Genomic DNA, 16,790 nt, shown 5'->3' with positions numbered 1-16,790 from the left:
GCTAACCCCTATACAGGGACTGTCTGGTCACTCCACCAGATGGCCTAGGTGCACGGTTGCCGGAGCACTAAGCGGGATAAGGTCAGAGTCCTTTCCAGAAGCTGAAATGAGGAAGTCCCTGGGGACAAAGAGTTCCTGGTGCCAGGTGTGATGACGGTGCCCGGGTACCGGTGGCAGGTAGAGACGTCAGACGTGAGCAGAGTCCAACCGGTAGAGGAGGCAGAGGTCACCAGGTGAAGCTGAGGGTAGGAGGCAGGTTCAGACTGGAGAAGCTGGTGGCGTCTCAGCTGACAGTCCCCGTAGGACCACTCAGACAGGTTATGGTCAGGACCAGGTTTGCTTGGTAGAACTGGTTCTGTGGAAGACATAAAGTGAGAACGAGACACAGCAAAGGGGACCTGAACTCCTAGCTACAGAACTCGTAGAACAGGCGACGCCCTAGAGGCAGGAAGCTCCTAATATACCTGACCCTGACTGATGCAATATCCTGTTTAGGAGTGCTGGGTCTTTAAGAAGAGGTCAGTGACCGCGCGCGCGCCCTAATGCGCATGCGCGATGCCCGGGTGCCGGAGGCCAGAGCAAGGAGCGGTGCCGAGGATGCAGGGGAGACAGACAGGGTGTCCTGGGTCGCCGAGGAGCGCCGGGAACGGGAGCCCGGGAGCCTGGAGGGTGCCGAGGAGGACGTGTGGCTGGAGGCAGGGGACCCGGGGACCGGAGCGGTGAGTGGGGAACGGCGTCGAGGCCCGGGGAGCGTGACAGGTGCATTCCCACAATCTGGAATAGGAGCTTTTGGATGCAGCGTGTTTTGGGTGTGTGGCACCCCAGCGGTCCTGGGAGCCACAGTGGCGTTGTTCTCATCAATGGGAGCAATGCCATGCTTGGAAACAGTAGGGAAATCTCTGCCAGGTACACTAATGTGACGCCCCTGCGGTAACCAGGTGTCACAAAAACAAGGTAACAACAAGGTTAAAGCTCGGGTCCTACATGACTGTACCAGTCACTACACACACACTAGCATACCAGTACATTTACACTCGCTGTACCATGCTGGGAGCCTCACCTAGCCACATGACAGGGCTGGGTACTGTTAGATAACAAGCAGCCAACTGGAAGAGACCAGACCCGGGGCAGGAGAAAGTGACCTGGGGAGTGTTGCCAGTGAGGAGTTGGAGAAAGGAAGTGAAAGAGGAAGGTTGTGAGGAAAGGAGTAGTAAGAAAGGTGTCAAGACAGACCGGAGACTCTTGAGACACAGAGAGAAATTGGAAGGAACTAGAAAGGAAAGTTAGTTTTAAGAAAGTCGGCAGAGTGGTAGCAAAGTCACTGGAAAGACCTGAGGAGAAAGATCGGAGGATAGTGGCACCAGGTCGGCAGGCACAGTCATCAGGGACACGGGCACGAATCCAATGATTAAAAACCATCAAACTGCCCTCTCTGTCTGAACTGCTTCCTTGCTGCGCGCCTCCACGTTAACCCTTTACCAACCCCTTGGGAAAAGCTCCATCATCCACACTGACCCCATCCATCATCCCCAGTGGGAACCCGCAGCGGCGGTCCTACTATCCCTTGCCACAAACTGCGAGTGGCGTAGTCAGAATTTATTTTTAGTTTTTATTTTTCATTTAAAACTGTTCGACGGTGTCCCCGGGTCCAGGACCCCTCAAGCCACGGACCGCCCGGATCCGAGCAGCTCGGCTGCCCCGGGGCGCGACACTAACATGCAACACCACTTCCTTCTCCGGACGAGTAGAGGGAGCTCATAGTCATAACCTGTGTTGAAGGGAGCCCCTCTAAACATACTGACTTGAAGGAGGGATTAGTGAGTAACAGGAAGCTAGACCTCAGAACAGTAGTACGAAGCAAAGAGAATGGTCGCTGTCTGAGAGCTGCTACCCAGCTCTCCAGGACCGAGCGCATAGAGCGGGATACCGGCATCCCAGACTACTTGGTACTAACAGCCCAGTAGTAACGCCGGAGAGCAGAGGATTCTACCTCTTCTGGCCCATCTGAAATCCGGAGGCGATGTGGCAAGAAAGAGCCCGGGGTCGCTGCCACAGAGTGGGCCCCAGTACCGTCTCGCACTACCCGTCAAACGGAAGATACAAACACACATAGAAAGAGGGATGCTGTGCAGCTTCAGGCCACAGCGACCTACACCTGCGCACAGATGGAGGCTTATAACTACCAGGCAGAGAGAAACCCCCCTGCTGCTTCCAGGCTGACTGGGCCACTAACTCCTGGACTACACCGAGTACCAGTAAAAGGTAAAAGGAGACTCCAATCTGTGTCGTACACTTCTTGTCATCACCCTTAGTCCTGCACCCCCAACGTATCGCTCCATTCTACCATCATCATACCCTTGGGGCTTAGCTTCACCTGCAGGAAGCAAGACCACTCTAGCTGCAGTGGAATCCGCCCAAGGAGACAGCGACAGCAGCGGCGGCTATTACTTGGCCACGTACCGCAGGTGGCGTCACGATAAAAGACTTTCCTCACATTACCCCATCCTCCACTACCTCTATCCTTCCTACCACCCTCCACCTTCCCATCCCTTTACGCCACGGGGTCACAAAACCAGGCCAGGCCACTCTGTGATGGTGCAGAGGATCTGCATCCCCGTCCCGGTGATGAGTCGGGTTAACCCCCCTCGACCCCAGGGTGTTACACCTGCATCCAAAACGCTTTGTTGTATAGTACAAACACATTGGATGGGAATTATTGAAATCCCAAGCTCATTGTGCTTCTTTTTTTCTACAGCATAAACTGACATAAGGCGCAGCTTCCACAGCATATCAATTTGTGCTTGCGGAGACGGTGCCCAGAATTCTTATTGTGGGCCTGCAGTGTGTCCAGATTGTGGGAACGTAGCTCAACTCATTCCCCAAAAAACAAGCCCTCACATGACTCTGTTGGCAGAAAACTAATAAAACTATAGCCTTCAAAGCTTGGTGATGCAAACAACCTTTACTTTGTCAAAAATTGATAGTAGCCAACCCTAAAAAACCCTATATAAATCTGGTATCTCTGTAATCATACTGACCTGAGGAACAAATCAGGCTTATAACTTATACCGCAAGGTGAACATTATAAAACATAATATAAAGCCAATTCTTCAACTGCTGTTGATTTATTTACTATGCCTCCCAAAGATCGCAGTACAGTACGGCTCACATTTATCCTGTGCTCTATGCTGAGCGCTTAGATTGGGGTTTATGTGTAAATCTCTGAAAAACATGACCAAATTCCCAATGGAAAATTCACTGTGATGAGGCAAAGGGAGTGACTTTGAACTCCTGTCTGGCCTGTGGTGCAGAATTGCCCATCTTTTTACATGTGCACAAAAGTGCAGTCAACAACAGTTTTGTGCACATTTGAGTGTTCCGTGCAAAAAGGCTTAACATGAAAAAGTAGGCCCAGAAACAATTTATTTCAGAAGTTCCTACAAAAGGTGTCTACAAAGACACCTCAGGATGTGACACTGCTGAACTGAGGTCAAAAGTAGTCCAGAGTTACTCTGCTGCCTCATTATAGCGAATAGATCACCTGAATCACATATTTTGGAGATGTACACTGGAGATCAAAATTAGAGAACAATGTATAATCACTTGCTTTTTTCAGAAATAATGTAATCTACATTGATGAACATTTGAAGGTTTTTTTGTAAGGGATACAGCATGCCACTAAGGCCTGAAACACACATCCGTGAAACACGTCCGTGTTTGGTCCGTTTCCGTGTATACCAGAGACACGGCCAAACGTGCACCAATGTTATTTTATGATAAAAGCTCCACGTGCGTTTTTGATTCATGTCCGTTTGTCCGTGTCCGTGACCCGTACCTGTGTCCGTTTTGCACGGAAGCATGTTCGTTTTTGGGACGGAGCACGCACACACGGACATAATGTTAGCCTATGGGAGTCCAAATAAAACGTTCCTTGCACGGATGTGTGGTTATGTTGTCCATGAGAAATGTCTGTGTGTGATGCAAAATGTCGTTACTACATGTCGGAAGACAGAGTAGCGGGATGAGAATGAACTCGGGTGAACTTCACCCGACTTGATTGTCATGCCGCGGCTCTGTCTGTGTGCCGTGTACTGATTAGCGGTCACCTGTGAAGGATTCACCGGTGACCGCTAATCCCCCGAGTGACTGAAGTGTCCCCCCGTCTCTCATACTCACCGATCCCCGGCGCTGCACGGCGTTCACACTGCTCCGGCGGCTTTTTCTAATTTGAAAAAGCCGGCCGCTCATTAAACAATCTCGTATTCCCTGCTTTCCCTGCCCACCGGCGCCTATGATTGGTTGCAGTGAGACACGTCCCCACGCTGAGTGACAGGTGTCTCACTGCACCCAATCACAGCAGCCGGTGGGCGTGTCACAATGGAGTATAGAAATAAATAAATAAATAATTAAAAAAAACGGCGTGCGGTTCCCCCCAAATTTAATACCAGCCAGATAAAGCCATACGGCTGAAGGCTGGTATTCTCAGGATGGGGAGCCCCACGTTATGGGGAGCCCCCCAGCCTAACAATATCAGTCAGCAGCCGCCCAGAATGGCCGCATACATTAGATGCGACTGCTCTGGGACAGTACCCGGCTCTTCCTGATTTGCCCTGGTGCGTTGGCAAATCGGGGTAATAAGGAGTTATTGGCAGCCCATAGCTGCCACTAAATCCTAGATTCATCATGTCAGGCGTCTCCCCGAGATACCTTCCATGATTGATCTGTAAATTACAGTAAATAAACACACACAACTGAAAAATCCTTTATTAGAAATAAAAAACACAAAACACATTCCCTGGTTCACCACTTTAATAAGCTCGAAAAAGCACTCCATGTCCGGCGGAATCCAGGATGGTCCAGCGTCACTTCCAGCTCTGCTGCATGAAGGTGATCGGAGCTGCAGAAGACACCGCCGCTCCTGTCACCTCCACGCAGCAAATGAAGAGAGTCGCGTGATCAGCTGAGCTGTCACTGAGGTTACCTGGATCCAGCTGTGGATGCAGCGGTGGCCGCGGGTAACCTCAGTGACAGCTCAGCTGATCGCGCTACTCACCTCAGTTGCTGCGTGGAGCTGACCGGAGCGGCGGTGAGTAGCGCGATCTGCTGAGCTGTCACTGAGGTTACCCGCGGCCACCGCTGCATCCACCGCTGGATCCAGGTAACCTCAGTGACAGCTCAGCTGATCACGCGGCTCTCTTCATTTGCTGCGTGGAGGTGACAGGAGCGGCGGTGTCTTCTGCTGCTCCTGTCACCTTCATGCAGCAGAGCTGGAAGCTACGCTGGACCATCCTGGATTCTGCCGGACATGGAGGGCTTTTTCGAGCTTATTAAAGTGGTGAACCAGGGAATGTGTTTGTGTTTTTTATTTCTAATAAAGGATTTTTCAGTTGTGTGTGTTTATTTACTGTAATTTACAGATCAATCATGGAAGGTATCTCGGGGAGACGCCTGACATGATTAATCTAGGATTTAGTGGCAGCTATGGGCTGCCAATAACTCCTTATTACCCCGATTTGCCAACGCACCAAGGCAAATCGGGAAGAGTCGGGTACTGTCCCAGAACAGTCGCATCTAATGTATGCGGCCATTCTGGGCGGCTGCTGACTGATATTGTTAGGCTGGGGGGCTCCCCATAACGTGGGGCTCCCCAACCTGAGAATACCAGCCTTCAGCCGTATGGCTTTATCTGGCTGGTATTAAATTTGGGGGGAACCGCACGCTGTTTTTTTAAATTATTTATTTCTATACTCCATAGTGACACGCCCACCGGCTGCTGTGATTGGGTGCAGTGAGACACCTGTCACTCAGCGTGGGGGCGTGTCTCACTGCAACCAATCATAGGCACCGGTGGGCGGGGAAAGCAGGGAATACGAGATTGTTTAATGAGCGGCCGGCTTTTTCAAATTAGAAAAAGCCGCCGGAGCAGTGTGAACGCCGTGCAACGCCGGTGATCGGGGATCGGTGAGTATGAGAGAGGGGGGGACACTTCAGTCACTCGGGGGATTAGCGGTCACCGGTGAATCCTTCACAGGTGACCGCTAATCAGTACACGGCACACAGACAGAGCCACGGCATGACAATGAAGTCGGGTGAAGTTCACCCGAGTTCATTCTCATCGCGCTACTCTGTCTGCTGTCTGCCGACATGTAGTAAACGACATTTTGCATCACACACGGACATTCCACACGGACAACACAAACACATGTCAGTTAAGTTTCACACGCACACATGGACATTTCACATGCACATACGGCTAGCATACGGGATACATACGCAGGCCACACATACCATAAAAACGGACCTAAAAAGCGGAAAACGGACCCGAAAAACGGCCCGTTTTACACGGACGTGATTTTCACGGATGTGTGTTTTAGGCCTAAAACAGTGTTTTACAAAAGATCCAAAGTTTATCATCATTAAACCTTTATTTGGCCTAAAACGTGATGATCATAATTAGAGAACAACAATGACTGCAGCATAGAGAAAGGATATAACTAAATTTTCTGAAAGCAACAGCAGTCACCAATAAGTATTAAGTGTACAGGCCTTTGCTTTGAATGACCTCAGCACATCTGCAGCTACAGGACATCACTAGTCTCTCACACTGCTCTGGTGTGATTTTGATCCACTCTTCTTCCAGTCTCTCCCACAGTTCTTTACTATTGTGGGTTTCTTGGCCACAACTTTGTCACCAAGGATTTTCCAGAGGTTTTCTATCAAGTTTAGATCAAGACTCTGGGCTGGTCATTTCATTGTTTCAATAATTTCTGTTTTAAGGAACTGCTTTACCCATTTTGCTGTATGACAGGGGGCATTGTCCTGCATGAAAATTGTTGGCTGATTGAGTGATGAACGCAAGTAAGAAACCATGTGTTGTTGAAGAAGTTTCTGATACACACTTGCATTCATATGTAGCTGTATGAGAGGTCCAACTCCTGTTGCAGCTATCATTCCTCAAACCATGGCAGTTCCTTCACCACCTTTTACTGACTTCTTAACACACTTTGGGTTGTCTTTCCACAGTTTGTCAATGAACATAATGTTTTCCATAAAACCCAAATAAATTAAACTTGCTCTCATCACTAAAATGACCTGTGGACCATTTTTCTGTCCACACAACATGCTTCTTACCAAAGGTGAGTATAGCATTTTGATTTTTTTCTGTTAATCAGAGGTTTGGTCACTGCAGAGTGGGCTTTCAGTCCAAATACTTTTAAACGTTATGACACTGTATGACGAGACAGATCCTTACCCTGTTCAGTGCTGAACTGGTGAGCAATTCCAACTGCAGTGTTGAAACAATTACCCATGGACAGTCTCTGTATTATCCTGTCCTATCTTGCATTTGTCTTTCAAGGGTGACTAGCCTTCTTGGGGGACTTGAAAGAGTTTGTGATGTTGTAAAGATGCAATATTACTCGCAATCACAGACTTGGGATTACTAATTTCTCTTGCTATGGCTGATATGGTCACCCCTTTGGCCTTCATCTGGACAACCTGCTGCTGCAGGGTTTCAGTCACTTTGTAACGGCACACCATTTTTGCAAAGTCAGTGCAAACTGGAAAGTTAGGCTGCCAGTTAAATAGGGTTTGTCATATAATTAAGGAAATTAGCACCAGGTGCCAGATTAACACCAATAACTTGCAGGTATCTGAAAGTGTTCTCTAATTTTGTTCTGTGTTCTTTTTTATTTATCTCATTTATATTTTTATGTGCTTTACAATAAATTCAATTTATGAAATAAGCTGAACATATTGCTAGTTTACTCATGTTAGGATATAATCACATAGGTCTACCCAATAACCTTAACATTTAGGAAACTGTGTGTTCTCTAATTTTGATCTCCAATGTAAGTTGACGCCTTTTCTCGGAAAAAAATTATATATCTTTGTTGTGTGTCACTGGCGAAGGGTTTGCTCATATCTGCATATAAATTCATTGAGTTGAGTCTGCTGAAAATTTTAAACAATGAGTCAGTTTGAGCCTGAGGAAAAAACCTCCGCATGCTGCGTATGGTCACATAGAAAGGCCGACACTCTCCAATGTAAGTCTATGGGTGTGAGAGAAAAACAGGCTGCTCATGGTCCTCTGTATGCTGTTCATTTTGTACAGATATATTATCCATCTGTAGCACAGAATACTGTAAATGGTCTTGTAAATGATTGGAGAATAATAGTTGCTCAGGAATAAAACACATTGCTTACGAATGACATACAGATCTCATACAGATGCTAGGTGAGAAAAAAACTAATCTGGCATAGCACTCACATGACATATGGAATACCAAACTGATTTTACTCGTCCAACTTTTCTGGATGAAAATCGAACCAATTTTTTATACGCAGATGTGAGTGAACCATAAATATTAAGGCCCTGTCACACACAGAGATAAATCTGTGGCAGATCTATGGCAGATCTATGGCAGATCTGTGGCAGATCTGTGGTTGCAGTGAAATTGTGGACAATCAGTGCCAGGTTTGTGACTGTGTACAAATGGAACAATATGTCCATGATTTCACTGCAACCACAGATCTACCAAAGATTTATCTCTGTGTGTGACAGGGCCTATAGTGTCCCTTTTCTTGTCTCTATATCAGGATGAATGGAGCATTCACACATTTCAGGATACATCAGTTCTGTGTTTTTACTGTGAATTACAGGGTTTCCAATGTCGTCTTTGTGGATGGTAATTACTGGTGAAAAACATTTGGGCCAGTATGGATGAATACAGTAAGGCGGGCTTTGCACACTATGACATCGCAGGTGCGATGTCGGTGGGATCAAATTGAAAGTGACGCACATCCGGCATCGCATGCGACATCGTAGTGTGTAAAGCCTAGATGATACGATTAACGAGCGCAAAATCGTCATAATCGCATCATCGGTTCAGCGTCGGTGTAATCCATAATTACGCTGACGCGACGGTCCGATGTTGTTCCTCGCTCCTGCGGCAGCACACATCGCTGTGTGTGAAGTCTCAGGAGCGAGGAACATCTCCTACCGGCGTCACTGCGGCTTCCGTAGGATATGCAGAAGGAAGGAGGTGGGCAGGATGTTTACATCCTGCTCATCTCCGCCCCTCCGCCGCTATTGGCCACCTGCCGTGTGACGTCGCTATGACGCCGCACGACCCGCCCCCTTAGGAAGGGAGTGGGTCGCCGGCCAGAGCGACGGTCGCAGGGCAGGTGAGTGCATGTGAAGCTGGTGTAGCGATAATTTTCGCTATGCCAGCTATCACACGATATCGTACCTGCGACGGGGGCGGGGACTATCGCGTGCGACATCGCAGCATCGGCTTGCTATGTCGCAACGTGCAAAGCCGCCCTAAAAGCATGCATATACAGATGAATGTGAATATTAACTGGGGATCAATTTTGTTAGTTGTCAGTAGAAAGCTGTTGTATGGCACTAGTCAAATGAACATACTGTATATAGCACTCTCAGAACAAAGGTCGATGACCATTGGCTTATATATTACGGAAATATATTTACAGCTTTAAGCTGGGTTCACACTAAACGACAGCGACAACGACGTCGCTGTTACGTCACCATTTTCGGTGCCGTAACAGCGACCTTGTAAGTCGCTGTTATGATCGCTGCTTAGCTGTCAAACACAGCAGAAGCAGCGATCATAACGTCGCTGTGCTACATGTGCAGAAAGCAGGGAGCCGCGCTTAGCGCTGGCTCCTTGCTCTCCTAGGTACAGTACACATCGGGTTAATTAACCCGATGTGTGCTGCAGCTACATGTCACAGTGCAGAGAGCAGGGAGCCGCGCGCACTGCTTAGCACTGGCTCCTTGCTCTCCTTGCTACAGTATACATCGGGTTAATTACCCGATGCGTACTGCAGCCACATGTCACAGTGCAGGAGCCGGCACTGGCAGCAAGAGCAGAGGCTGGTAACCAGCGTAAACATCGGGTAACCAGGGAAAGGTCTTCCCTTGGTTACCCGATGTTTACGCTGGTTACAGCTTACCGCAGCTGCCAGTGCCGGCTCCTGCTCGCTTCATTTCGTCGCTCTCTCGCTGTCACACACAGCGATCTGTGTGTCACAGCGGGAGAGTGACGACCAAAAAATGAAGCTGGACATTCAGCAACGACCGGCGACCTCACAGCAGGGGCCAGGTCGTTGCTGGATGTCACACACAGCGACAGCGACGGGACGTCGCTGCAACGTCACAGAACATGGTGACGTAGCAGCGACGTCGTTGTCGCTGTGTGTGACACCAGCTTTACAGTTGTATTTATGATTCAGGCAATTACTTAACAGAATTATGGAAATCCTTTTTTCCCAGTACCATACACTGCATACAAGTGCGGTTTATCCTGTTATGGTGTTAACAAGAATAAAGGTGGAGGATTTGATCTCCCTCTACCTGCCCTTACCAGAATTATACTCCCTTGGGATTCAGGTAATATAATGGGACACATTTTTTGCTAATTAGCTCCTGACATTGCCATCTATTGGGCCAGGGTCCAAAAAGATCAAGGGTCCAAGCCCTAAAAAGCATGTCTCACCATAGGATCTCCTCGCCACTTCAAAGAAGATCACTATACATATGTAATTACAGTATACGACTGTTGCTAACACTAACACACACTAAAGAAAACCAATATTACCAAAATTATTACTATACAATGCCAAAATAATATTGCTACACAATGACCATTACCATTACCACTAAGTAGATAATAATTTAATTATATATATATATATATTTTATATATATATATATATATATATATATATATATATATAACCAGCCATGGTCATGTGTGGTACTGGGCGTACCCTGGTATCGGCTCTGAAGCTTGGCAAGCTGACACATGTACCATGTCTGGCCCATGTGCTTAACTTTGCCTGAGCTACTTGTCAAGGTATGCCGCGTGGGTGCCCTTTTTTGCAAGTCACCTATCACTCCCGCTGGTGTGGCAGTACTGCAGCAGTGCTTGCAAGTGCCAGCTCACAGACTGTTTTGCGACCTACCCTCGCCCTGGCACTCAACATTACTTATGTTGTCAAGGCATTGTGAGCAGCAGAGGGCAGTAGTTGAATACCAGATACAACATGCCCATTAGTATTCCGGTCAGCCTCTGCGCATAAGAACCAATGAGTGGCTGTGGATGTCTGACATCTGTGTGGTTCTCCAAAACTTTGAGGAATGAACCAAGGTATTGACATCATAATCAGTGTAACCATCCTGCTTCTGTGTCTACTCAAACACTCGCTGCTCATAATTAAAGAGGAAGCTTTGTATGTGGACCAGGTGGCAATGGAGGAAGAAAGTACACAGGGGGATACTACCCACCCCAGCCTCATTTCATCTTCTCAGCGTGGATTGGGTGATGAGGAGGACGAGGGTGAGTAGGAGGAGGAATTAAGATAGTTGCCTGCTCTAAAGAGGGTACTATGAACACCAGCTTCTGGTCTCTTCAGCGTGGATGGCATGAAGATGAGGGGCAGAAGGAGTAGAGTGAGGAGGAAGAAGAGGAGACAATGGATAGCCATCCCACTGGTGGGGACATGGCAGTCTTGCCTGTTTGGGGTCTAGCAAACATAGCAGACATAATGTTCAGCTGCCTTTCCCGTCACCCTTGTCGCAGGCAGGGAGGACGCCGTCGCTGCTGCGCTCTCGCTAACGCTCGGGTCCGGCGCTGCTGCGGCTGCTCAATGGCTCGAGCGGTGGGCCGGATCCGGGGACTCGAGCGGCGCTCCTCGCCCGTGAGTGAAAGGGGTGGTTGGTTTGGGGGATTTAGTCCGTGACGCCACCCACGGGTCGTGGTGAAGATAGGCACCACCGCTGCTGATGACGGGGATCCCGGGAGCGATGGTAAGGAGCAGCTGGGATGTCGTTTTCCCCCTCCGTGGGTAGGGGTCGGTGGTCCTGGGGCCCGATGATGTGACGGGGAGGCAGGGTCGGTGAGGTGCAGGGTTGCAGGGACAGCGCGGCGCGATGCCGGATGGCACGAGTGTACTCACTCAGCAAGAAAGGTACAAAGTCCTCGGTAAACCAAACGGCTGGATGGACGGGTCCCGCAGCCGGCTGCAGTGCTTCTCCCAGGACAGGTGATGGCGGCTGTCTTTCCCTGCACCTTAATGTTCTCTTTCTGACTACTATGGATTCCCAACGGTAGTCCGCTCCCCGGTGTATGGGTACCGGAGGAGCCCGTTTGCCCGCAGACGCTGGCCCTTGGGTCTCTAGCCTTAGGCGGTAGCTGTATACCCTCACGGTGTGGGCTGTTGCCTTCAATCGGGACGTTTGCTGTTGTGAAACCCCTGGGGTTCCAGTCATATTCGGATCTGACTATTATCGGCGGCTCCAAGCCTGGTCGGGGTCCGATGGCCCTGCCTGTGTGTGCTGGCTTCACTTCGCTCCCCGGTCGGTACCGGCGGGCCATTGCCCGTCCCCGGTCCTACGGTTCCGCGTTGCTCCACCACTCCTGCAGACGGCCACCACCGTCTGCCAACCTTGCTGTCAGTGCCTGGGCCACAAACCCAGACACCCAAGTTTTCACTCCTCACTCCTCAAACTCCAACACTAAACTACTCTCACTTTTCCCGCCTCCAGGCCTGTGAACTCCTCGGTGGGTGGAGCCAACCGCTTAGCTCCGCCCCACCTGGTGTGGACATCAGATACTGGAGGGAGGCAATAAGGATTTTTGTTTGGCTGGTGTCCCTGTCTAATGGGGTTGGTGGTGTTTGAGTGTTATCTGTGACGACCTGGCTAGGCCAGGGCGCCACATTCCCGCTTGGTGAAATGCAGACCGTCCGCGGGCTGCCCGTCCATCACCAGTTTTATTTTTCAACTGTAAAAAGATATAAATAACATATAAAACATTTCAAACATAAGCATTTCTTGTAAGGACACTTAAATGTTGCACATATAAACTAAATTTTTAATAATAACAGACGGACGGACGGATGTCTTCCCTCTCCCACCCAAGCAACCTAGCCCTGATGCTGCCCCTAAGAAGTGGGCAGCACCCCTTGACACTAGTCCAGGTTCAGGCTGCCCGAGCGGGAACGGGTACGGTAACTCGCACTGCCTGCTCTGCTGCGGGCCCTTCCTCCAATCTGCCTCTCCGGAGGCGGCAACGGTTTCCATCCCTCAACTTATTTACAAGCCCACTAGTCCGTGGGTGGCCTGCCAGTTCTCGGCCATGTCCATGAGTAGTCTCTCATTCAGGTTGTAAAACACACAGGGTCCCTTCGGGGACAACTTGCCGGCAACGGCCGGAATAATCACACAGTCAATCAGGTAAAGCTTCGGTTCATTAAAGTTATTCAATCAAACTGCTGAGGGTCCCAACGGGAAACAACTTCTTGCAACGGAGGACCGCTGCCATTACTGCTCACTTTCGTACTCCTCACCCGGCTCCAGGTGCAGCAGCACGGGTTCCAGCCCCTCCAGCGCACGGCAGGCGCGACGAGGAAGAGCTGCCCGGTATCCGTTGTTTCCGCTCCGAGGGATGTAAGTGGCCTCCATGTGATACAGGCCGAAGACTTCCTCCTCCTCTGACACAGGCTCTGTGTCAGCCCCCGAGCCGCTGTCCTCTGACTCCAGGGAACCACTGGTGGGACTTGGCAGGCCGGTAACGGTTTCCAGCTGAGCTCAGACTCGTGGCTCCTCAGTGGCAAGTGACCCGTCATCGGCTGGGGTGGGGAGGTCTGCTACCGGTTCGTCTACGTTACCGGCTCCAGCGGTTGATGGGCTGGCTTCCTCTCGGTCCTCCGGGCCCTGGCAGGGCAACACGGACTCTGCCACCTCCATTGGGGACGGTGATCTGGGTGGGGTTGTATGGGCGGTCAGCACAGGCAATGGGTCGGGCCCTGCTGGGGCCAGGGGTAGACCGGATCCTTCAGCCGCAGCAGCCGGTCCTCTAAAGACACAAGGGTGTGGGTCTCTCACCAGCTCCCCTAGCATGGTCTCTATTTCATGCGCCCGCAAGACCGCAGCAAGCTCCTCCATCTCAGCGGTCCAGCGATCTAACAGGTTCCGTACTTGGGCCCGGTTACGGCAGCACAACAGCATCACTTGGGTGTTCAGCCAAGCCGCCGTCCCGGGGGCAGGCTCCGGAGATTCAGGCCTCTCTGGTGGTGCGGACATGTTGCAAGCTGCTTCCAGGAACCGGTTATGTTTGCAGAGTCCTGGCGTCCCCGCTTTTATAGCCTCGGCTACATCAGGCAGACACACTCTCGCGCCCCCTTGGTACTCTTCAGCACTTCCGTTTGTTGGGGGCGGGGCTTTGCTTTCGCACCTTCCCTGCTCGGAGAAGATGCTCGAGCGGGAGATTTTCGCGCCAAGATGGCGGCGCTTCAAAATTTTCGGACGGACACCGCCGGCGGAGATCACAAGGCGCACTTCTACTGGTAAGTAGAGGGGTTCAATCCTGTTCGTGACGCCAAGTTGTCGCGGGCGGGGAGGACGTCGTCGCTTCTGCGCTCTCGCTAACGCTCGGGTCCGGCGCTGCTGCGGCTGCTCGGTGGCTTGAGCGGTGGGCCGGATCCGGGGACTCGAGCGGCGCTCCTCGCCCGTGAGTGAAAGAGGTGGTTGGTTTGGGGGATTTAGTCCGTGACGCCACCCACGGGTCATGGTGAAGATAGGCACCACCGCTGCTGATGACGGGGATCCCGGGAGCGATGGTAAGGAGCAGCTGGGATGTCGTTTTCGCCCTCCGTGGGTAGGGGTTGGTGGTCCCGGGGCCCGATGATGTGACGGGGAGGCAGGGTCGGTGAGGTGCAGGGTTGCAGGGACAGCGCGGCGCGGTGCCGGATGGCACGGGTGTACTCACTCAGCAAGAAAGGTACAAAGTCCTCGGTAAACCAAACGGCTGGATGGACGGGTCCCGCAGCCGGCTGCAGTGCTTCTCCCAGGACAGGTGATGGCGGCTGTCTTTCCCTGCACCTTAATGTTCTCTTTCTGACTACTATGGATTCCCAACGCTAGTCCGCTCCCCGGTGTATGGGTACCGGAGGAGCCCATTTGCCCGCAGACGCTGGCCCTTGGGTCTCTAGCCTTAGGCGGTAGCTGATATACCCTCACGGTGTGGGCTGTTGCCTTCAATCGGGACTTTTGCTGTTGTGAGACCCCTGGGGTTCCAGTCACATTCGGATCTGACTATTGTCGGCGGCTCCATTGTCGGGATCCGATGGCCCTGCTTGTGTGTGCTGGCTTCACTTCGCTCCCCGGTCAGTACCGGCGGGCCATCGCCCGTCCCCGGTCCTACGGTTCCGCGTTGCTCCACCACTCCTGCAGACAGCCACCACCGTCTGCCAACCTTGCTGTCAGTGCCTGGGCCACAAACCCAGACACCCAAGTGTTCACTCCTCACTCCTCAAACTCCAACCCTAAACTACTCTCACTTTTCCCGCCTCCAGGCCTGTGAACTCCTCGGTGGGTGGAGCCAACCGCTTAGCTCCGCCCCACTTGGTGTGGACATCAGACACTGGAGGGAGGCAACAAGGATTTTTGTTTGGCTGGTGTCCCTGTCTAATGGGGGTGGGGGTGTTTGAGAGTTATCTGTGACGACCTGGATAGGCCAGGGCGCAACACCCTCACGTTATACACATTTTGTTCAACACGATTAATGGTTGTGCATCCTTCTCGATCCACGCTACAAGGAGAACTTTCCATCTCTCCTTCCTGTGGCGGAGAGCTGCTAAAATGGTGCAATACCAGAAGGCCATAGTTTAAAGAATTGGTTAAAAAAATTGCCACCTGACAACACTGGTGGCAATGGTCAGAGTTTTATGGACAACCAAAGAATAGAGAGGAGGGAGACACACAGCAGGACCAGCAGAGGCAGAGGAACACTTTCAAAGGTCTGAGACACTTTCATTAGACCCAAATGCATTGGGTACACTGACATGGAGGAAAATGTTTATGAAGAGGGTGAAGGATTACCTAGCCAAGAATATCACCATTCTCCGTGATTCCTCTGTGCTGTACATGGATTGGGTATTGTGACGCCCTGGCGCCGCCAGGTGGTCACAGAAAGACACTACGCCCCACATAACATCTTCCCACACTAGGTACCATCAGCCACAAATCCTAGCCACCCCCCCTCAGGGTAAGAAGGACACACCAGTGGGCAGGACCAGGCGGATTGGGAGCGCCCACCTAGGGGTCTTGAGGATCCGGGGGCGGGAACATTGTAGTTGAAGTCTGAGTTTAATTGAAGTTGGAAGTGGAAGTACAGTGGAGGTGGAGAAGAGCCTGTGACAGTTACAGACTGTCAAGGGAAAGCTGAGCCGAGTGAAGTGTAGCCAGGGTAGTGGTTCTGGTCTACTTGTGCCGCCCCTGTGCCAGCAGCTGCCGCTGCTCTGATCCGGACCTACGGTGCGGTTCGAGGGGTTCTCTGGACCCGGGGGTCGCGCGGACACTCCGAATAAAATGGGGACGTATTTGTACAGGGATGGTGGTAAACTGTCTTTGACGCCACCCATGGTGTGTGGTGAGATGTAGCACCACCGCTGCTGTAATGGGGAGCCCGGGGGAGATGTGATGGCAGCTGGATGTTAACCCCTCCGTGGTTAGGGATGAATGCCCCAGGGCCCAGTGTCTCTGTGCCGAGGATGGTGATTGCAGGGGCCGGCGCACCCGGCCAGGCCGGGGATGTTACTCACGGTCGAATAATACACACAAGTCCTGTGGTAAACCAAGGTGATGCTGCCGCAGACGGGTGTATCTGGTCCCACACCCGGGCTGGTAGTCAAAGTCTCTCTCCTCTGCACTTTAGTGTGTTCTGTGTTGGACTTCCCGGTGTGTAACGCAGGAGTCCGCTCCC

This window comes from Anomaloglossus baeobatrachus, chromosome 1 (assembly GCF_048569485.1).
Source record: "Anomaloglossus baeobatrachus isolate aAnoBae1 chromosome 1, aAnoBae1.hap1, whole genome shotgun sequence".
Lineage (NCBI taxonomy): Eukaryota > Metazoa > Chordata > Amphibia > Anura > Aromobatidae > Anomaloglossus > Anomaloglossus baeobatrachus.
Note: the sequence above shows the minus strand (reverse complement) of the source record.